At 34.7% G+C, this 23847-nt stretch overlaps 1 protein-coding gene across 1 annotated transcript in view; it reads left to right on the forward strand.

Annotated features, from left to right (window-relative positions):
- Nucleotides 1-23847, forward strand: part of TBC1D5 (TBC1 domain family member 5) — a 421112-nt gene that overhangs the window by 31998 nt on the left and 365267 nt on the right. The window contains exon 2 of the mRNA XM_070433344.1: nt 2967-3058. The gene's annotated coding sequence lies outside the window, so the exon portion shown is untranslated. The remainder of the gene's footprint in view (nt 1-2966; nt 3059-23847) is intronic.

A 23847-nucleotide genomic window follows, 5' to 3' on the forward strand; every position in this document is an offset into this window, starting at 1 on the left:
TAAGTGTGGCCAAAACACCACGTTGTGGTTTATACTCTGTAAGCTGAAATATAAGAGTTAGAAGTGAGCTGGGTGGGCCTTTCTTTCCCCTTTCTTTTTCTGCTGCCTGCAATGTGGCTGTGTTAGCTGGAGTTCTCATGGCCTTCTTGAAGTATGAGCCGACTTTGAATAGAACAGTGTGTGGTACAGCAAAAGATTGGAAGAAAATTTGGCTCCTGATATTGGAGCTGCCACACCAGCCTTTGATTGTCTATCTCTGGACAGTTACATGGGAGAAAATCTCTCCCCTTGTTTCTTATTCTCTTATGTTATTACTAAAGGCCCAGTGCACAAAATTTGTGCACTGGGGGCACCTCAGCCCAGCCTATGCCCTCTCACAGTCCAGGACCCCTTGCTTCTTACCGTCTGCCTGCTTGCTCCTTACCCTTTGGCTCGCTGCTCCTTAGCACTGCCACGGAGGTGGGAGAGGCTCCCGCTACCGCCACTGCGCTCACTAGCCGTGAGCCCGGGTTCTGGCTGAGTGGCGCTCCCCCTTTGGGAGCGCACTGACCACCAGGGGGCAGCTCCTGCATTGAGTGTCTGCCCCCTGGTGGTCAGTGTGTATCATAGCAACTGGTCGTTCTGGTCGTTCTGCTGTAATGGTCGCTTAGGCTTTTATTATATAGACTAGAGGGCTTGTGCACTAATTCATGCACCAGTGGGGTCCCTTGGTCTGGCCTGCAGGATCGGGCCAAACCCGGCTCTCTGACATCCCCCGAGGGGGTCCCGGATTGCTAGAGGGTGCACGCCATGCCAAGGGACCCCTCCGGTGCATGATCGGGGCCAGGGAAATTTGTGGGAGGTTGACCAGCTGGGGAGGGACTGCAGGAGGGCTCCAGGGTGTGTCCGGTCCTTCTTGCTCAGTCCCGATCAGCCGTACCTCAGCAGTAAGCTAACCTACCAATTGGAGTGTCTGCCCTCTGGTGGTCAGTACACGTCATAGCGACTGGTCGACTGTCTGCCCCCTGATGGTCAGTGCACATCATAGCAAGTGGTTGAGCAGCCTTAGCATATCATTAGCATATTACACTTTGGTTGAATGTCGACTGGTTGATCAGGCACTTCGCATATTAAGCTTTTATTATGTAGGATAATATTGTTATTTGAATTTTCTTTTTGGCTGGGGAAGGATATGACATAATTGTGTCTGATTACCATTGTTTAATGCTCTAAGTAGTAAGGTGGTAGATCAAATATAAAGAAACATGCATTGTGTCATGATAGATTGTAGATTCAGGTTGAAACCAAAACCTACTTAGAGACTAGACAGAGATGACTTGGTATTGAAAAGAAAATACTTGGAATAATACATAATTTCTGGAACTCTTTGATAATTATAATGCTGAAACTTGTCTCAAGTGCTTTTACTAATTATCACAAATATTCTTTCAGGAAACACTTGAAAGCTTTTAAGTAACTCCCTCCCCCCAAATCTCACAAACCATTGAGGATTATATATTATGTTTTATCAGAATAATCTCTTCATGCCCTATGAATTTTTGTTATTTATTATCTTCCTTGTCACTTTGACAAGGTTAACTCATAGATATGACTTTTAATGTTCTCATACTAACTTTATTGAAGTAATTTTGATAAATGAAATAAAAAACTTTTATAACTGTAGACTTATGTTTTAGTATTGATTCTAAGAAAGCTATTCATAACTTCAGTTAAACAATTGAAGTTATTTTGATGAGCAGTTTTAGGTTTATAGAATAATTGAGCAGACAGTACATAGAGCTTCCATTTGCCCATTTTTCCAAGGATACACATTTTCATATATTCCATTGTATATAATTTTATACATATTTAAAATACCTTTATATCCCTGAACCAAATCTGTGTTATTTTATAATAGGAAATTCATACAATATAACAATCATTTTTTTCTAATCCAGGTTTTCCACCCACAGCACTATTAACGTTTTAGGCCAGATAATTCCTTATTTTGGGGCTGTCCTGTACGTTGAGGATGTTTAGCATCATCCTTGATCTCTATCTACTAGGTACTGATAATATTCCCCAGTTATGACAACCAAAAGTGTCTCCAGACATTGCCAACTTCCCTGAAGGTGGAGGGTGAGAACCATTGCTGTAATCAATTTATGATGCTCTAGGATTTGCTGCATTTTTTAGGTTGGGCTCAAAATAAGGGTGTGTAGTTGAGCAAACCTTCACAGGGAATTGGTGTAGGCAAAGTTAGAATCTTCCCTGCCACTGGGGTCTTACTGAGTCCCAGTTTCCTTGACTACAAAAAAGGTAAAATATTACTCAACTTAAAAGGTTGGTTTGACAATTCATTGAGATAAATTACATAAAATACTTTGATTAATTTTAGTTTCCTTCTCTTCAAGTGTGCTATATTGTTTGGATTTATTCTTTTAAATGTGTCAAAAACTCATTACAAAATTCTTATTTCTGTGGGGAAACTAATCATACATAGTTTGGGATCTAAAGTTTATGGATTTCCAGAGTACTATACTATAGATGGTTAAAAACTTTAAATGTTCAATGAAGACTGATTTATGAGGTCAGTTGTGTTTTGATTCTTTGTGGTGTTTTAATTATATTGTCCTTACATTCAAATTGTAATAGTTAAATGATCGCATGTGTTTTTTTAAGGACTTTGAGCTTCTCAAATTGAGTATAGGATTAGATGTCAGCCAGTCACTTTTTCTTTTGAAGTTTTTGTCTTCATGTCTGAAATCACGCCAATTTTAACAGCTTGTGTGTCAGTTCTAAAAGAGGAAGCTGGCCTCTGTCAGCTTGTACTTGGTTCATTAAAGACTTCTACAGACTTGACATAGTTTTCACCTAATAATGTCCACATCCCATTGCTACTTTGTAGAATTATAAAACATTGTTCCCTAGTGAATGAAATGCCGTCTGTAATAATTAAGGTTATTCTTACTGTTCTACCCCTGCAGAAAATTTCCAAAGACTTGGTGAAGGAAGACTTTGTGGATGAAGAAGACTTTTCTGATAGGAAAACAATCAAAAGCTGTAGCACTATTATACTGTAAGTATTGCTTTGAAAAAAAAAAGTATAAGTTAAACATATTTTAAGTATTCAGTTGTTTGGGGGAAATATGTTAGGCAAAGATATTATATGTAAAATATAGAAGAGAATATATTATAATTATGTTAATAATTTATAAGAAGCAATCCTATGCAGTCTTTTAAAAATTGAAAATATGTTCTTATGTATTGAGATGAGGATTTTACCAATAGCATTGAAAAATACTTCTAATTCTAACAAGGGTTGATCTAGTTTGTGTACATTTGCTTATTTAAAACTATCAGAATACAGAAAATCATAGTTTTGTAGGTTTGTGATTTGTTTTGGTGACTTATTGTTTAGGTTATTTTGCAGAATTATTTATTTGCTGATTTATTTATGTATTTCATTATTTATTTATTTGATTATTTAGTAAATTATTTATCTGATGAATTATTAATACATCTTCATGACATGCTTTAAATTATTTATAACTTAATTTTGAGTTTATTGCTTTTAGACGCTGCATTGTTACTGACTAGTTTTGATTTTTTTCTTTGTGGTTCTTTAAAATTAAAGTACTAGCTCCAAGGCAAAAGTATATTCATTGCAATGCCCATGGATTAAAAAAAATAATATGGTAGAGGTAAACTTTTAGTTATGCTTTGTTTAGCTTTAAATTTACCTGTTTAGGGTTATCGATGATATAATGTTCATATGTGTATGTGCATGCGTACTCATTCTAGAGTCACTTACAAATTAATAATATAGCCTATCGTCTCTCAACCAATTGAACATCTAAACCACAGTCCACATTACCCTTTGTGTTTCTAGAGGACAGGCTGTATTTCTTAATTGCTTTAGAATAAATAATGGAGTCCTAGTTATTTTATTTTAGTGGCAAATCTATTTTACAACTGGAATATTTTAGGAAAGTTCAGAGAAATGAAGTCCAACTTAGATTTGGATCCTTGAGATATAAATTTGACTGATGTTGCCTTTGTTTTTTAAATCCCCATTAAATGTGTATTTGAAAAACAGCATGATGTTTATATAGATATTATATCAGTCATAGTGACATATTTATTTCATATCATCTCTCTTATGGAAAGTTTCATGCTACTTGATTTTAATAAACTAAAATGGACAAGGGTCTTTATAAATGCAAACTATAGTTTCCTGGACTTTAGGTAGCAGTTCTTTTATGTAAAGTTTCTATTTTTAACCAAATAAGGTATATCTTCCATCTTCTGAGTCTATTTCATAAGATAGTGTAGTCATTCAGGCTCGCTTGTAGAATGGGTTTAATGAATAGGTTAAAATAGTTGTTTGGGTAAAAGAGTGTCATGTGCACAACATGGCCTTTTGTGTTTGCTTACAGTGAATTACTGTGTACTTTACAATTTTTAACATTTCGAAGAGAAGTAGTATTGTGCATTACTTGTGATGATCTGTTGAAATATAGTGAAAATGGCCTCTGTAGACAGGTTGCATTGTAGAATTGTAAATTATGCATATTTATATCCAAATTTCTTATTTTGAAATATTGAATATATGAATGTTTAATTAGAATATTGCTTTAGTATCGTCATGTACTTGCCATAAAGGAAGCGGTTTCATTTGCATACATGGGTTTAAACATATGTGTAATTGTACATATCAATTACTTTTCTGTTCTGAAGATGAACAACCACAAATACTGTTATATATGGAATTTTATTTTAAAAGCTGCTTCAGTATGCCAGTGTGGACTTTTTTAGAAGAAAAAATATTCCGTCTCCAGTGTTGAATAAGATCTATATTAGTTGTCATGATCATATACCGAGCCCACACTATTAACAAGTATTTGTGGACTATTGCCTGTGTCATCTCAGTGATCTCTCATTGGGAGATACACATATGTGTGCACACACATATGCCCATACATGTGAAATTTCTCCTGACATCAAAATAAAATTTTAGGACTTATTTTTGGAAAGAGACATTAATGGAGGTCATTGTAATAATAGCTAGCATTTATTAAGCACTTAATATGTGCAAGCACAGTACTCCTATCTTTGGATTGTTACTCTTCACAGTAAGATAAATACAGTTATTATCTTCATTTTACTCATGAGGAAACAGATTTAGCTATGCTTGCACAAGCTGATAGTAAGTGATAGTGCTGGGATCAGGACTCATTTAGTCTGACTCTCAAGAGTCTCTCTCAGACCATGATAGTTTTGTATATGTAGTTCGTATAAGATAGTTTTTCAGCAGAGGTGTTTTATTTTTATTTATCTCTGATAGCTTAACTTGCTAACTGTTTTCACTCCGCATAACACTTAGTCATCTTTTCTAAACAGTAGGCAATACTTGAGCTTCTTGAATTTTATGATTTGATTCTTCTTGTAATCCTGTGTAGTGGACCAGAATTATATCCTGCAGAATTTGTGCCGCAGGGAGATTATATGTTTGCCTGATTGATGTCTAACACTCAGATCAGCAATTTTACTTTTAAGCCCATGGTCATTTACAGGGTTCTGTTAGGTCAAATCTTATTTTCTTATAAAAATAATGGTATTATCAGGGTTAGATATATGTGTATTGTTAAAAAGAATGATTCAGTGTCTGATGCGTAAGCTTTTATAGAAACGATCACAAACTATTAAATTAACTCTAAATATAGTGTTAATACACAGTTAAGTGTTTAAATATGTGCACAAGGACAAGAAAGTAACCAATTATAATTTTAAACACTTAAATGTAATTATTTAAAAGATTTTGGGGAGCCTCAGAGAGTAAGGAAAATCATGAATTTGGTGTGAGGCTAAGGGAAAAGGACCTTGTTATCTGCTGATAAAGGGAAGCCTCCATCCTGGGTCTGAAACACACAAAGGATATCAGAAAACAGATTAGTTAGGAGTTGGACAGCAACAGAGTTCGTTCGGGTGATATTGTATGAATGCCATAGGTGGTAACTGCATCTGAATGAATGTGAATCACTCGAAGTTTAAGTTAGAGTTTTCAAGTAAATAATTAATGTTACATTAGAAAATCCTTCAAACCCATGATTTAGGTAACACGAAATACTGTAATAGCTAGGATGAACATGTAATTTACCATCCAATCTAGGACAGTTTTGAGAGTGAAAGGGTGTACTGTAATATGACAGGATAATAGGTATAAACTGGGATCTTCTTAGCAAAATTGGCACCTGTGGTCACCCTAGTAATATCTCAAATTTCTATTGGATAATTCCTAATAGTCTTATATAATATATATAGAGGCCCGATGCACGAAATTCATGCGGGAGGGCGGTCCATCAGCCTGGCCTGCACCCTCTCACAATCTGGGACCCCTCAGGGGATGTCTGACCCCTCACTCCTAACTGCCCGCCTGCTTGCTCCTTACCGCTTGGCTCACTGCTCCTTAGCACTACCATGGAGGCAGGAGAGGCTCTTGCCACCGCTGCTGTGCGCATGAGCCCAGCTTCTGGCTGAGCAGTGCTCCCGCTGTGGGAGCACACTGACCACCAGGGGCAGCTCCTGCGTTGAGCATCTGCCCTCTGGTGGTCAGTGCACATCATAGCGACTGGTTGTTCTGGTTGTCCGGTTGTTCTGCTGTAATGGTCACTGGGCTTTTATGTATATAGGTTTAAGTGCAGTCTTAATTCACATGCTATATCTATGCAAATGTTTTCTTTAGTGATAAAACTAACTCCAATTATGACCACTATTTATGTGTTTTTGTTAGCTAATCAAGGCAGTTTGTGGCTATGACCTTTATAAAGTACTAGTGGCCCGGTGCACAAATTCTTGCACATTGAAAGGAAATTAACTAGAAGAAATATTTTAATACCGCTATTCGCCCTTTTTCTATAATAGAAGTGTCAGAGATGAAAGAAAATTAGTAAAATGTACATGAAAATAATATATAAATTGATTAACAAATAAACAATAACAACATGATATAACAACTAATATTTTCCATGAAATTTTTACTGTCAGAATCTTCATTTATCATTATTTTTTAAAAATATGCCAGGTATTCTGGAAAATTTTTATCATTTGGATGAACTTTGCCTTTGCTACAACATCGAGTAAATTTTCCATCAGATGGTTTTTCTTTGGAGAAATTTAGGGATAGGCAAAATTGACATGTAACTGTCATTCCACCAAAACAAAATTGCATCCTCACTTACCTCATTTTCACTATGAAGGCATTTCCAGCCAGTATTGGTAGTACTTGTTGATGACTATTTTTCAGACATATTCTGTCAATGATGTTGCTTTCTTTTGATTTCAGAGGTACGTTGTGCCAATAGTTGGTCTTCAGACATATTCTGTTGACAATTTCGGCTTCAGAATGTCAACAAAAACGTGACGTCATTACCCGGCGCCCACAACCACTGTTTGCGGGCTGCGCTATGAGCTGCATTTTGCCCCATGGCAGTGTCGGCTCTAGAGTGGTGGCGGGGCCTGTGTCCCACTTGGGGGAAGCTGAGTGTTGCTTTGTCAGTGCCAAGTCTGCACTGCCATTTCTCTGTAAATGGCAATGTGCGTCATGGCAGCTCCTGCGTTGAGTGTCTGCCCCCTGATGGTCAGTGCACATTATAGCAACCGGTTGGACGGTGGGAGGGACACTTAGCATGTTAGCCTTTTATATAGATAGAGGATGTTTTATAGCTTTTGGAACCTATTTTCAATATGAAAATAGAGAGGTATTACTATTGGGAAGAAAAAGTTAAGTATGGCAGAGTTGGTTATAGTATAGTAGATAACTCTATAGAGTTTTTCTTCCTCTCACACAGATTATTTGTGCTTGTTTTGTTTTGTAAATATTATAATTTATGGCATATTTGACATTGTACTGAAAAATAATTCTATTTGCTATACCATCAGAATTTATAATTTTATGTTGGATCAACTAGTGGTCTTTTTTTAATTTTCCTTTCAAAAACCATGTTGCATATATTGATAAGTTGACAGTTTTGCCAAAACATTTTTGAAAACAATTCTTTCTCCTTATTGAAATTCTGTGTATGAAAATAAGAATATCTAGAAAAGAGTTGCTTAAAGGCTTTTTGGTTGTGTGTGTGTGTGTGTGTGTAGTTTTTAATTCCCTCTTGACATGTATTTATCTAACATGGCATATTACATTATTAAAGTCATAATTAGATTATTAAATTTCTAGTTAATTTGCATTTAGATTATAGAGGATTTGTTAAGTTGAACTAGGTAACCACACTGCCATATTTGTACTTGAATGTACATTAAAAAGAAAAATTCTCATGCAGTCATTATTCATATGTATAATATCAGAACTGTTTTTGTTCAGAAAGACCTATTATGCTTAGTAACAAAAATAAGAGTTTCCATATATTCTGCCTGGAATTTGTCATAGTGTGAAGCACTTTATGAAATGGTTGTAAGAGTAATAACATAGCTTATGTGTTGGCTCTGAGAGTAGCTCCTTTATAATTATGACAAGTAAAAGTACAGCCAAAGGTCACATTAAACGCAAGATTTCTTTCATACCTCATCTGTTTTGTGGATAGCATGTGAAGTAGTTTGGGTTCCTGTACTGATATTTTAAGAGAACAACCCAAGGTTGTTCCCATGGAAGTGTTTCAAATATCTTTCCTCCTATCTCCCATGTGATTGCAATATTTGGCATGAATGTGTATTTGAATTCTGGACTGATTAAATAGTAGCTTATTAAATTTAGAGTTTCCACAATAACAAAGGGACTTTTATACTGCAAGGATTTTGTAGGGCACTACAAAATAATAATAACACATAAGAGTGTTTAATACTACTGAGTACTATACTGTCTAAATGCAGTGTCTTGGTTTTGACCACCTTGGTATTGATATTGTTCACTCAACAGTAAATACTAAAAAACGTACCGCCACCAAAAAAAACCAGAAAATGAAATCACACTAATGAAATTATTTAAACATGGCATGCCTGCACATATATAATCTATTGACCAGATCCTATTTTTAATTTGGTAGGTAAAAGTTGGAATATTGAAGAGATCATATATAGGAAAAGTTTTTATTAAAAAAACTTATGGGGGAAAGGGAATAATGTCAACATTAAATTTTTTTAATTAAAAAAAGACAAAATACATGTTACAAAGTGATTATCAGATCCCTTATAAGTCATTCTCAGCACACAATACTGAGAAATATAGACCAAAGTAAGGATGTTTGGAAGAGGATAAAATTGGCAAGTTACAGTTTTTTGCATAACTGCTGAAAGCATTTCTGTTTTTGAAATGCTTTTTTTCTGTTGTTTTCCCCATTATTGCATGCTTCTTGCAATAAGTCTTTTGATTTTGTTGATATATAAGAAATAACTGTATATGAAGTATGCATAATACTGGAGTTGAAAGATGGGATTTTATTTTGTTTCTAAGTACCCAAATAGAGTGGGCATATTTTTTCACTTAAAACTTGAAAACTAAAAATAACCAGTCCATTTTTTTTGAGTAATAAACTTTGAAATTGGTAACTGATTTAATCATTGACAAACATTTTGAACTGTTGCTCTTATCCCTTAATTATTCTCTCTTGATGGGGCTAATAGTAATTTAGATATTTTAGCAATCTAGTAGAATGTTTACATATTCTTAAGTTATATTTTAGACATAATGTGTATAAAGCAATAATGACCAATAACTTGGGAAAGTTACATAACAGTATTCTAATTTTATCTTTAATATTGACCACTCATTTTAACCCACAGACTCAGTATCGTTAGGAACTAGCTATTTTTATGCTTGAGTTTGCTTAAATTCTTAAAATTACATAGAATTACTTTTTGGAAATTGAATTTTTCACATATTAATTCTATACACACCATTATAGTATTTTTATAAAATCATTGAAGTTTCAAAAATTAGAGATTTTGCACCAAAAAAGTAGGTGATGATGTTTTGCTGGACAGTAATCTTTTGCTTCATAAATCATAATTTGAATTCATTGTTTTATGCCAATATATTTTTATTTAAATTTGACATATATTTTCAGGAGTAGTTACAGGATAAAATTAGACCTACTGTATTTTTCATTCAAATTGACTTATTTTCCCTTATCTTGAGAACTTTGGAGTTCCATTAAAATATTTTTTGGAGTGTACTCAGTTCACACCTACACCATCTCTATCACTTCATCTTCCACACTTCCTCCACCTTCTTATCTTTCATTTGGATTATCCCACTTTACATATTATGTTATACTGAACTCAGTACAGGCAAAAAAAAGTTATGAAAATGAGAAATCAAGTGCAGAAAGGTCTTATGGAGAAAAAATTTAATTGTGCTATTGTATAAACTTTTTAAATGTTTAGCCAAGCTAGAACTGTTTAACAGATGTGATTGCTTCATTGTTTCAAATTTATGCTAATCAGAGTTGATAGGGTTTGATCACACTTTAGTAGATTTATGAGATAAATTACAATATTGCATGACATGCTTCAGATAGAAAACATCAATATAAGTTGAATATGATTTCTTGTTTAAGATAACAAGCCAGTAATTCTTTAAATCAGATGGTTGTGCTTTGAGAGAATATCAGTTTTTATGAAAATTAACAGTATCTTTGATATTTTCTTCATGGTGACCAAAAGTATATTAAACTTTTCTTTCAGTGTACAAATGTGATCGTAAATGGGAGGCACCTTATTTTTATTTAGCTATAGATTACTTGTCAGATTTCCAAAGGTCTATAAAAAAGGGCTAAACTGAACAGAAATTTTTTTTCTTTTGCTCTTTTTTAAAGAAAACTATATATTTTATTGATTTTTTTTACAGAGAGGGAGGGTGAGGGATAAAGAGTTAGAAACATCGATGAGAGAGAAATATCAGTCAGCTACCTCCTGCACACTTCCTACTGGGTATGTGCCCGCAACCAAGGTACATGCCCTTGACCGGAATTGAACCTGGGACCCTTGAGTCCGCAGGCCGACGCTCTATCCATTGAGCCAAACCTGTTAGGACCTGAACAGAAAGTTTTAATGAAAGATAAAAAAGTTTGTAATTGTGGTACTACATTTTTTTAAAGTTTCATTAGATATGTCTAAAGGAATTTCTCTCTTTTTTTTAAACAAACAAGGTTAATGCCTCACATAAACAAAGAAAATGGAAAAGAACATATTTAACTAATGAAGTGACTGATTCCTCCAGAGAAGTTCTTAGAGCCAACAAATGGGAGTTAGTCTCAAGCCTGTTTGTTTTAACAAGAAATGGTAGAACCTGCTATTTAAAAGCCCTTGCTAAGAATGATTTTTAACTTCATATGAGGTCTACATGGTGGAATCCCCCAGTTCAGTCTATAAATATAGAAGCCTAATCGACCTGTTGACCGGTTGCTATGATGTGCACTGACCACCAGGGTGGTCAGTGCGCTCCCACAGCGGGAGTGCAGCTCAGCCAGAAGCTGGGCTCATGGCTGGCACACGCAGCTGTGGCAGCGTGAGCCTCTCCTGCCTTCATGGCAGTGCTGGAGGAGGCAGGTGCAGGGGGGCCACGATGAGCGGGAGCGGGAGCGATGTGGCACCTGGCCTGGATCAGGCTCCTCCCCGGCCGCCTACCGCTTCACACACTGCTACATCCCTCCGGGGATGTCAGACTGCCGGTTTTGACCTGATCTGCGGGGATTGGGCTGAAACCAGCAGTCCGACATTCCCCAAGGGGTCCCAGATTGCGAGAGGGCACAGGCCAGGCTGAGGAACCCCACCGGTGCACGAATCCGTGCACTGGGCCTCTAGTTTTGAAATAAAATCATGGATTCTCTTGAGGACTTGATTTGAAATTATTACTAAGTCAAATCATTTGTGAAAAGAGGGTGGAATTTTTAATTTCTTAGATTGGATTTAAAACTTTTTGGAATATGGAGACTAGCCAAACCATTGATTTTTAAGAAGGTAGACCCTCATGTTTCAGGTAAGGATATGGTCAAATCTTAAAATTTTTTTCAGAAAACAATTATTTACATCATGGCTTAGATTTAAAATATTTAAGAAATAATCCAAATAGTCACAAAAATACAGGTGACCTTATATTTACCGTGCAGAATTAGTATGTTAACATTTGCTCTACCTACCTACCTATAAATATATATAATGTTTTAAAGTCCTTTCTTTCTAGGAGATAACTGCCATCCTGAAAGTAGTTTATATCCTTCATGTCCATGTTTTTATATTTACTATATTCATGTGTTTATTAACAGTGAGTGTTCTTACTAATATTTTATTAGTCACTCTGCAGTTTGCTTTTTTATTCTTTTTACCCAACATTGTTTCTGAGCTGTTCCTTCTGTTTTTACATCTGGTTTATTAATTTTAATTGTTCTCTCATATTTCATGATAGTACCATAGTGTGTGTATCTGCTTCTCTTTGGATGGACATTTAAGGGTCAGGATACTTTGCACAGATTTCTTCCACAGATATTCATGTGGCTCTGCTGGGCTCAGTGTTTTCAGCACATGAGACAACTGCTCTCAATTCTTACAGTGTTGTGTCCAGGTTCTAGCATTAGGCAGCATCCTCAGGCAGTTTGGTGCCACTAGAGCTGTGCATTGCTTTCGCTTTCCTTGCTGAAGTTCCTCTGTCCTTAAAACCCAATCACAAAGAAGCCTGCGGACAACTTTGCCATGCTGCTCTTTAAAAAAAAAATTCCTCCTATCCTCTGTCTCACCCCGTAATAAAAAAACCCCACAATTCCAAAAATATATTCTTTGGTATTTGTTTGAAAAATATGTCTTTTGTTATATTTTCTAGTTTTTACATTTTTGTTTTATATTAATCTGTGGGAGGCTCGAACCTATGGTATTTGGGGGTCTCATTTTCTGTAACAGCAGGTGCACGGGGTCTGTGCATATATAAGAAGGTTTTGCTTAATATGAACAATATGATTTTGTGCCTAGGCAGTTACATAACTTTTTCTGTTAATAATAGTGAAATATTTAATATTGAGAATGATACTTTTATTTGTGAATAGTTTGGAAGTTTTTAGAGCTTATTTGAAAATTTTATAATTGGAATTGCATTTTTGAGGTTCAAATTTGTCTTATAATTTTCATTAGTCAGGCTTCTTTTATTTTAATGTATTTAATAAACTGGAAGAAGTTATACATTTAAAAGTATACTTACACATATACACTTAAAATTTTGATTGTAATGCACTTTCAAACCATTGAAGAGAAAGCTGTCAATATACGAAATTCTTTGACAATGTGCCTGACAGCTTGAAGCTGCCTCACAGAATGCCAAATATTAGAGTATTAATGTCATTAGCCCTTTCTTGAAATACTCTTGGAAGTATTTCTTCTAAAAAAAAAAGATTAAAGAAATTGGTAGGTCTGGATCATTTCCTTTGTATCAGTAGTTTCAGAAAGCTGAAAAAATGTTTATGGTGTGTTATAAACAGATACTCTTCTAATAATGCCATACATTATGTACCAAAAATGATCTCTGTTTTAATCATAGATGCTGATTTAATGAGACAAGACTAGCTTACGTCAAAAATGGATTTAGTATGTGATTTTTTGTTGTTATTGCTTTCTCTGTGTTTTCTCTACGTAATTAATAGACATACCTTTTAACATCATTGTCAATTTTTTTTGGAAGATTTTAACATCCGTTTTTTTTTAATTCCCAGGAATATGTTTTTGTCTCATAAACCCTATGAAATAGCTACTAAAATATTTTAAAGAAGATGCCTCATATTGTCTTGTATCCAGTCTATTTTACATGAACAAAATTCTTATCTTTTCATCTTTTAAAGTTCCTACTTTGTTTTTGAGGGACCACTATGTATTTTTTTATAACTTAAAGGGAAGTTTTAGGGAGACTGTCAGTTTAGTCAGTAAGTTGACTATTAGATGGTGACATGCGAGGTTTCTGGTCTCTCTCAGGCAGTGTGCTTAGGTTGCCCCTTAGGTCGGCTGTTGGCAGAGGCACTGGAACCTTCCCTCAGATCTGAGAGCTTTTGCTAGCCTCTGTTTCCTCTCCATTTGATTTTTTCCCCTCAAAACCAACTTCAGTTGCTGACTTTGAGCCCTTAATTCTTTTACATCTGGATCATACATCTTGATTGACAAATGTGCCTTTTCATATGGTCAGATAATTCTATATTTGGAAAAAATATTCCTATTGTGTGTTTTATTCCACTGAACCCTTTCAGTGTTAAATGTAGTTTGGATGCATAGGGAAGAATTAATGATTGGAAGATACAGAGTTGGTAAATTATTTATTCTGGCCCCGAGGAAGCTGAAAAGCTGAGTGAAAGACTAATAAATCATTTGTGGTAGTGCTGCTTGTCACTTCCAATTATTTTAGACGGTTTTGTGATAAACTGCAGCACCTGCTAGATATCCGCACACCCTCCCTTGATGCTGGTGGTGCAGCTTGTTTAGTCGATTATCAGAGGCAAGTTTGTGTAAAGTTTATTTAGGTTAGAAAGGAAATTACTCTTTTTAAGTCAGTTTTGTTGCCTTTTCTCATTGCTTTGAGTGAAAGGATTTCTGTGACAAGGCAGGGAGACTGCCTTTTCTTTTGTTGAATTAAATACTTGAAAAATTGAGCTTCTTTATTATTCCCAGACTAATTAAAAACTACGTGGACTGAGATGATTAGTATGCTAAAGATCGGATTGTTTCCTTGAAATGCTACCACTTAATAGAGAATCACTGCTGCTGTTTGACCAAACTTTTTCCATCATTCTTTGTTTTCAGTGGCTGAGGCTTTGAAACTTATAGTCCTGAAAGGCAGTGAGGTCAGTCCCTGTTTGCATTGGTCCTAAACTTAGCTGCTGAGATCCCTGGAGGCACCAAAGAACTAGAAAGAAAGCTTAGCTTAGACTGGTCTGGATCTAGACTGGTCATGAAATAGGGCCGCTCTAAAACTCCTTCAGAAATAAATTATGAACATCATATAATGTGCATGCTTCATGCTTGGGATTATGGCCAGCTCTTTTGTTTCCATCAGAGTTTAACAATTATTTATGTTGAAGCCCAGAACATTGCTTGTTTATACATCAGAATAACTTGTTTTCACTGAAGCTTTCAGCTTTAACATAAAAATACGGGAGATTTGAGAGAACTCTTAAGACTATAGACAAAGAAATAATCTTGATAACTGTCTCCTATTCATTCAGTCACAATTTTACTCATGAACTTATTTCTCCTCATAAACATGTATTAAGCTCATGTGTCCCCACTCTCTGGGAACAACTACCACTACTACTATTAGTAATAATAAACTCTTCTTTTATAGCTTGGTATGTGCCATGTACTATTCTAAGCATTTTACATATATTAACTCATTTTAATACAATAGATCTATAAGGTACTTACTGTTCTTATCCATATTTTACAAAGTGGTAAGGCCATAGTGATTTCATTTTTCTTTAGAGTCTATAAAGGAGGGAAGTGTTTATGATAAATCTGAATTAACTAGGCTTAGGAACTTCAAATAGTGTAATAATAACTAAAATTTATTGACCATTTAATTTTGTGTTTGTCATTATAAATATTATTTTACTTTAACCTTTGCATAATTAATCATAAGTTTCTTTGTTATGATGAAGAAATTGAAGCTTGAAGCAATTAAACCAGCTTGGAGGTGGAGGAGCTGGGATCCAAGTCAAGATCTGACTGCCTCTGTACTCTCTCTAGAGGTCACAAACCCTAGTCCTGATAGTCTGTTGCTAGGTAAGCAATAGAAAGTGTGGACGAAAATGGTCTAGGGAAATCCAAGCAACTAGAGAGCTTTTCTAGAAGTGGGCCCAGAGTCTCTAGATCTATTGATTTTTTTTTGAAAGAAAAATCTAGACTTTTTATGTAGAAAGTTTAAATTTAAAATCTTGGCAATAGATTCAGGATGAATTGTTTGCCTACTGGATGTGGCCTGGGAATGCCAGTTTTGACCTTTGCGTACTATATTGCCTTTAGTAGAATTTGTTTTGAGGTTTTTCTTCTAACTTTATACAATTGAAAACTAGTAAGAGTCTGTGAAACAGTATTAATAGTATAATAGCAGTAAAATTTCATCCTTAGGGAGATTAACAAACTAGATGAAACATTACTATTCATTAATCTTGTATAGTTCATTATACATCTCAGGTGAGTTTTAGTTGAGTTTTGTTTTCAAGTTACCATGGGATGCTACTAATTTAAATACAGTCCAGTGTAGAGCATAAAATCAAAGAATTAAAAAATTAGATTAGGATTTAAAAAGATAAGCAAGTAGTAAAATAAGTAAATGTTTATTGGAACTCTCTCTTACTGTTGTACTTCTGGTAACAAATCCTTTTATTTCCTCCTTTCCCTATTCCTACACATTTCTTTTTCTTTTTTTTAAAATATATTTTATTGATTTTTTACAGAGAGGAAGGGAGAGCGATAGAGAGTTAGAAACATCGATGAGAGAGAAACATCGATCAGCTGCCTCCTGCACATCTCCCACTGGGGATGTGCCCGCAACCCAGGTACATGCCCTCGACCGGAATCGAACCTGGGACCCCTCAGTCCGCAGGCCGACGCTCTATCCACTGAGCCAAACCGGTTTCGGCACATTTCTTTTTCTTGATAAGAATCATGTGGGAAGTTAAGATATGTACAATTTCTCATTGAAATACCTTCATCAGATTACATGTAGAATTAAATAATATATGGAATTTGGTGACTTGCAATGGAATTTTGTGACTTTTAATGGATTTTAACACAGTTAGTCAAAGCCTTTATTTATATAGCATACTACCCAAAGTTTTAGTGAATGGGAACTGTTTGAAATAAAAGTCAGTAGTTGTTCATTATTATTTTATTGAATGCTTTTATGTCACTTAAAATATAAATAAAATATCCCTGGATATAACTTCAGTATCATTTTATAAGTGTTTGAAAAACATTTCAGATTAGTCAGTTGTTAGAGAGTCCTTCTACAAACCTAGATTAAAGACCTAACCTAATAATTGTTAGTAGCAAATTCACTATTACAAAATAATTTTTCTTAATATATTTTCAAAGCCTACCTTATAAGGAAAGATATTTCACCCCAAACCAGTAGTTCTTTAAAGAAAAAAAAGGAGGGGGGCTCAATAAATTATGAATTATTTAGTGAGTCCTTTAGATCCATTTTTTTGTATTACTTAACATATAAGTACTTGTTACTGACTTAATTTTTTTGTTGTATGTTTCTGTTATTGGAGTGTTTTGATTTAGAGCATTTCATTTAATAATGTTCAATTATTGGTCAAAGTATGGCTCTAAAATATTAATATAAAAATATTTTACTATGGCTTTTTATAATAAGAACAATATATGTTCATTACAGAAAAATTAAAAAATATAAAACACATGTAATTCCACCACACAGAAATTACCAGCAAACCTCTTTCTATTTTGAGGCCTTTTTTTCCCCACTCTGACTGCTTAGCATTATATAGTTATCTTTTCTATGATATTATTCATAGTTTAGTAGATTTGTTTTTAAAAGACATTAAATATTTAAATAAAGTTCAAATGCATCCCCTTCATAGAGCTTTTTGCTTATTAGCTAGAAGTAAATTCTCCTTCTTCCTAACTAACTTCCATGTGACTATACCTTATAGCTACTTCTTTCTTACCCAAAACTTCTCTGAGGGCAAGAACTATCTTATATTTAACTTTATATTCTTAAAACATTCACCGACTATTGAATGAGTGAATACAAGTAGGTTTTAAATTCAATTTGTCTCTTGTACCCACCACTTGAAATAGCAAAATGGCAGCAAATATATGAATGCAGTTTTTATAATTTTAATGGGTTATTCCAGTAGGGCTTTTTTTGAAATGTAATTATACAAAGAAATCTCTGAAATTTATGGCGCTAATCTTTCTTCCTAGATTTAAACGGTACTTAATATCATAATTAATGAGGGTTTACTATGTTCAGATATACCAAGTAAATCTAATTTGAAGGGTGAATTTTGCTAAATAAGTATCTAAATACAATATTACAGTATTAGAAATCTGCAAAAGAAATACTGAATTATTGGGAGGTTTAAAATTAAATGGAGTATGTGAAATATGAAGTAAAAATATTTTTAGGTATGGGGATCTAGTATGGTATAATTTAGTTAAAAGGTAAGTTATAATGCCTGAGGGGATTAGGTCTTTAGACTTTATCTTCTTTCAAATATATTTGAATGAGTAAATTAAATGTATTATGTGTGGAAGTTGTTCATAACTTGCCACATGTACTTTAGGAATTTTATTACCATAAAATTTATCTTTAATGTACATATTAGAAAACAGAATGTTTGTTTCCTTAAAAATATTTATGCTTTGGAGAGAACTTAGAAGACATAATACTTGTAAAACATGGCAATGTAAGGAAAGATGAAATAGAATGGGTTCTAGTAGTTTTGTTTCTAGCAGCACTTTGACGATGTAATTAGAAGGTAGCTTTATGGAAACTTTTCAAGTTGGAAGAAGATTTCAGCTGGTGTGTCTAAAGGGTCACTTAAAAAAAAATCCTTCTATATTAAAATAAAATGTGTCCAAGCTTTAAAGAAAAGATATCAGAGTTTGCAGATGATCCTAAAATTGGAGCTAGAGGAAATAATGAGGAACAATGCAATCAGATTCAAAAAGATTTGGATTGTTTAGGTGATTGGGCCAGCAGATGGCAAATGCAGTTCAGTGTAGACAAATGTAAAATAATTATCTTAGGAACAAAGAACCAATCATACAGCACACTGATCAGGAAAAAATTTGTGGGTTATTGTAGGAAAACCATTGAAATAGTTAACCCGGTGCACAGCTGCAGCAAAAAAGGCAAGCAAGAAACCAAATTAGCAGACGGATTGAATATAAAGCAAGAGGCAATACTTATAGTGTATTAAGAAACTTGCTAGACCCCATCTAAATTACTCAGTCTAGTATTGGTTGATGGAACCACTTTAGAAAGAATAAATTTTGCCTTGGGAATAGACTATAAATTGTAAATTCAATAATGTTAAAGAGATTTGAACTAATTTTTATGAACTTTAAATTTGAACTTTTATAGATATGAAGCAAGACACTGAGTCAAAGTAAAGGCACTTCAGGTCTGTCCACTATCAAAACTTGATCTTAGTAGAGGACATGTATAGTTTCAGCTGCCTGGCGTCTTACCTAATCTTTTTTCTAGTTTAGGTAGAACTCTGCCCCTCAGCTCTCATGACTAAAGAATCCTAAAGGTTGGCATGAGGTCCCAGCCTGAGAGCTGCACCTTGGCACCTGGAGCAATCACGGGCACAAGATCTACCTTAAGAGCTGCTGATGAGATGCTCCTTCCTGCCCTGTCACTCTTGATGCAGTAACATACCTTGCAAACTCCATTCTATGCTGTGGAGGCAGGACTTTGTGATTTGACTTCCTTGGTTCCTGTACAAGCGTGATTCTCCAGTCTTGTTTCATTTTTTTGAGCTACTCAGTACACAGCCAATAAATCCCATTTGACTTAGATTATCCAGAATGTGTCTGTTGTTTATAATCAAGAGCCCTAATTGACATGGTGATAGTGTTATATATTTTAGCTTTGGCCTTTGCATTGTTTTTTATTGTTCTTCAGTGTGTTTACTTTGCTTGGAGTGGTGGATAAGGAGAAGAAAGCTGAAGTGCAAATACCTATCCCTTTCTCCCTCCCTCCTTCCCTTTCTATCTCTTAATTTTTCCCCGTAGTAGAAAAGAAGTAATAAGAATTTGTACCAGTACATCGGTATCTATCATTATCATGTAAAATTTAACTTTACCCATGCAGATGAATAGTGTCACTTTGTTAAAAAGCGTGTTTGGTATTTAGCCTATCTGTAAGAGGAGTATACATATTTTGTTATATATTATATTTGGTATCTCTAAAAATCATTTTCTCCCCTTATTTTGAAGGAAACTTAATGTATTGTTTTCTTAATGTCACATGAGTAATACAGGGTAGAATCTGGAATACTATGCAAGGTTTTCTTTTGTTTTTATATTGTTATTGATTACTAAACATTTGTTGAATGAAATGTTTTGAAAAATAACACTTGTCAATTAGGAATAGTGGATTATATTGTAAGTTTGTCCTGACTTGATTGGTTAATATTTAGAATTGATTTTTATCACATACGTAATTTTTAAAATAGTGGTTATATTTTCTATTTATCATAAATGCCTTGTTGACTTATTTTTTAAATTAATTTGTTAGTCCAGTATATGGATGATTGGGGCACAGCCACAATGAGTAAAGTGGCAGTGGGGGAAAAGTAATGGAATTTTTTTTGTTTTGTTTTTGTTTTTGAGAGGTGGTGTGCAGGACTAATCCTTGGAAAAAAATTGAAATAATTTGTATTTGAGGCTTTTTATAATTCTTAACAGTAAACAGAGGAATCCTCCCAATAGAAAGATGTCCCCGAGTCTATTACTCATATATCTTTAGGTTGCCAGCACTCTTTTTTAATCCTTACCTGAGGATATTTTCCCCCACTGATTTTTAGACAGAGTGGAAGGGAGGGAAGGGCGGGGGAGAGAAACATCGATATGAGAGAGACACATTGATTGGTTGCCTCCCGCATGCCGCTGACCTCGTGGCCAGGGATCAAACCTGCAACCCAGCCAGGTATGTGCTCTTGACTGGGAATTGAACCTGTGACCCTTTGGTCCGCAACCCTTTGGACGCTCTAACTACTGAGAAAAACTGCCCAGGGTGCCCAAACTCATATACTACCCTAAAACTTCCATGTAGCATGCCTTCCAAACAAGTATTCCATGATTCGGATTTTACACTCACATGCTTCCACCCTGCTCCATATTACAGATTATGGGCAGTGTTAGGAGAAAAGAACTGTGTGACTGGACTATTTGAAACATCTATTTAATAGTCCTTCTTAGAGATTACTCTTTTTTGAAGAGAATACTTCTTTGAAATTTTGGTTAGTATGTCTCAGCAAAGGAAAACCGTTCATCTGAGTGTTCAGGGAAATGTCTTTGGTCGTGTTGCACAGTTAGGGACTTCCTGAATCACATATGTCTTGTAATAAAGAAAATAAATATACTTAGAAAATTAAATATTTTAAGTATATAAGTGTTAAGGGCAGTTGAAGTTTTATATTCTAACCTTTAAATTGTTTGATCTCTTAAAAATGGAATAGCATGTAAAAAAATTTTTTTCTGCATTATGTACATGTGAAGAAAGAGATGTATGGCACATGGGGCTGAAATACTTAGCAGATGATTATATACTGCAGTTGGCATGCCAGACTGCTGAAGACTAATCTGCATGTTCGAGCGGTAGCATAATGGTTCTTTCAGGAGTAGAGCTAGACCCACTACCCCAGCTTCCTTGCCCTCCCAAGAGAAGTATATTTCATCTTCCTTGTCTGCATTGCAGGTTCCTCTATGGGACAGAATCTGCAGCTAGCCATTTCTGTGGCTACTTGCAGTTGAGCTCACCTTATGCTATAGAAGCTTGCGGGGTGGGGCTGATACTCTAGGGTTTCTACTTAGTTCCTGGGTAAAAAGGCAGGCCTCTTATTATCATACCTTCACTTTCAGAGTGCACATATGATAGAGATGATGTCTGTGCTAATGCTTGCTTTATATACTACTGTTGGGTGATCAGGGACTGCTGTTTCCCTGCCAAATAACGTTTATTATTTTTAGTTATTGTTAGGTTTGGAGTCATTTCAAAAGACCAGTGGCTCTAGATAGCTTACCTTTGTAGTGGGGTTATTTTACATTTAGCTCTGGTTGCCTGCCTGTTAGCCTGACTGTTTATCTGCCACTTTCCCTCCTTTCCTTTCCTCCCCCCACTTCCTCCATTGCTTCTTTCTTTTTTCTTTTTTTGTGTGTGTGACAATTTTACTTATTTATGACTTAAAGAATATGGTTGTTAGAAAATTCTATGTAAAAATGCAACTTGCCAGTTTATTCTAAAAATATTAAGCTATTCTTTATTAGCAAGAAGGCATTAAATGTGTTTAAATTTGTTTTATATAAAAATAGGATCGTAGACATCTATTAATTGTTTTTCTCTTAACAGTAATGGGCAGGAAATATAAATCTACATAATCTCTTTTAATAGTTGCATAACATTCTGTTTTATTTAACCAGTTCCCACTGGTGACAGTTGGGGTCAGTAGAATTTTTCACGATTATATATAATACTGCATTCAAAATACTTTTGATAAAGTTCGTATTTATTTCTCATTATTTCTAAAGGATAAATTCTGGAAGTGGAAATTACTGGATAAAAGGGTAATCACATTGTTAAGGCTTCTGATACTTATTGCTAAAATTTACAAGTTTCACTCCCACCAGAAATTTTTCACATCAACCACAGGCTTTAATACTTGAAAAGAAAACATCTTTGCTAATTTTATAGGTGAAAAGTGGTAAGTAGTATCTTGTTTTAATGTAATTTTTTAATACTACTGAACATTTGTATTCATTTTACAATTTTCTTCTTAATATCACTTGCCTGTTCAGGAGTTTTTCTCATATTTATTTGAATACTAAATATAGTAAAAAGTGACCCTTTTCTGGCATGTTGGCAGTATTATTTTTTCCATATTTCAATTTTGTATATATTTTTTAAACTACTGAGTAGAAGTATTGCTTTGTTCTTTGTTTCATTTTATTTTGGGGCTACATATAGCCATTTAAAATAAAATCAAACATGTCTTTTTTTACACAAAGGTTTTCATTTTTAGTATTAAATTTTTTTAAAATTAATGTTTTTAATCAATTTAGGATTTTTAACTGTTAGTTTTTGGGCATATATTCTGCATTTTCTGTTTTTTGGCTTTGCAGACATTGATGTACATACAAACTGACAATCAGAAATATAAAGAAAAGAGCACTGACCTGCTGCCAGCTGATTGTGACCTTGAGTCTCAGCTTCTGCATCTGTAAAGTGCTCATTCAGTTATTTTGTCCATGAACCGCGGTAAGAAATAAAATTTAAATAACTCAGAACTTACATATTATACATACTCATATACAGATATGTTCTTGTGTGTACACACACACTACCTATTCTATTTTGTATGTCATATCAGACTATTAAAAAAACCTGCTCTACCAACTTACTAAAATGCTTTCATTACCTGACAATGGGGTATTATAGTTTGTGAAACACTGATCTAGTGAATTGGACACTCAGATGCCTTCTAGGGCTGACCAGATACCAGATGCAAATACCTTGCCACTTTAGCAAATCAGAGGGCCTGGGTCCTGTCTAAAGACATTCAAATAAAAATAAAACAAAACTTGTTAGGTCAGCAAACATATTTCTGGTAGAATTCAGCCTGCTAATTTGGACTCCTAGCCTGGGCTAGAGGAAAAAAACCCAAATGACAAAATACAAGCTTGTTATTCTATTGCTATAAAATGTTTTAAATAAACAGTGCATATTCAGGCAGTGGACCATAGAACATACTTTGAGTCCATTGGTCTAGATGCTGATTTTTGGATACTTTCTAGTACCTCCCTGATCTCAAATTCTGTGTCTCTGTGACAACTCTATACATGGATTAGGAGATGAAATAGCCTCACTCAGTTTTTCTGATTTCATAAGAAATGATGCCTATGATAGGATCTGAAAAAGAGAAACATGAAAGAGATTATTCTAGGTATCTGAGTTACTTTGGAGGCTAATTAAAGGGGGAGGTGAACTCTGACCTTTTCTTGCCCAGCAAAGGTGATGACACAATATCCCAATAACTGTGTCCAAAACCAGAAAATGCTGATGAATAATTAGTGAACAATCATATAGGGAAAGTTCCGTGTCATTGAAAAAGCGCAGCAGCATTTGGATAC

Source organism: Myotis yumanensis, unplaced genomic scaffold, assembly GCF_028538775.1.
Source record: "Myotis yumanensis isolate MYYU_CA2020_CCGP unplaced genomic scaffold, mMyoYum1.0.hap1 SCAF_14, whole genome shotgun sequence".
In the NCBI taxonomy this organism is placed as follows: domain Eukaryota; kingdom Metazoa; phylum Chordata; class Mammalia; order Chiroptera; family Vespertilionidae; genus Myotis; species Myotis yumanensis.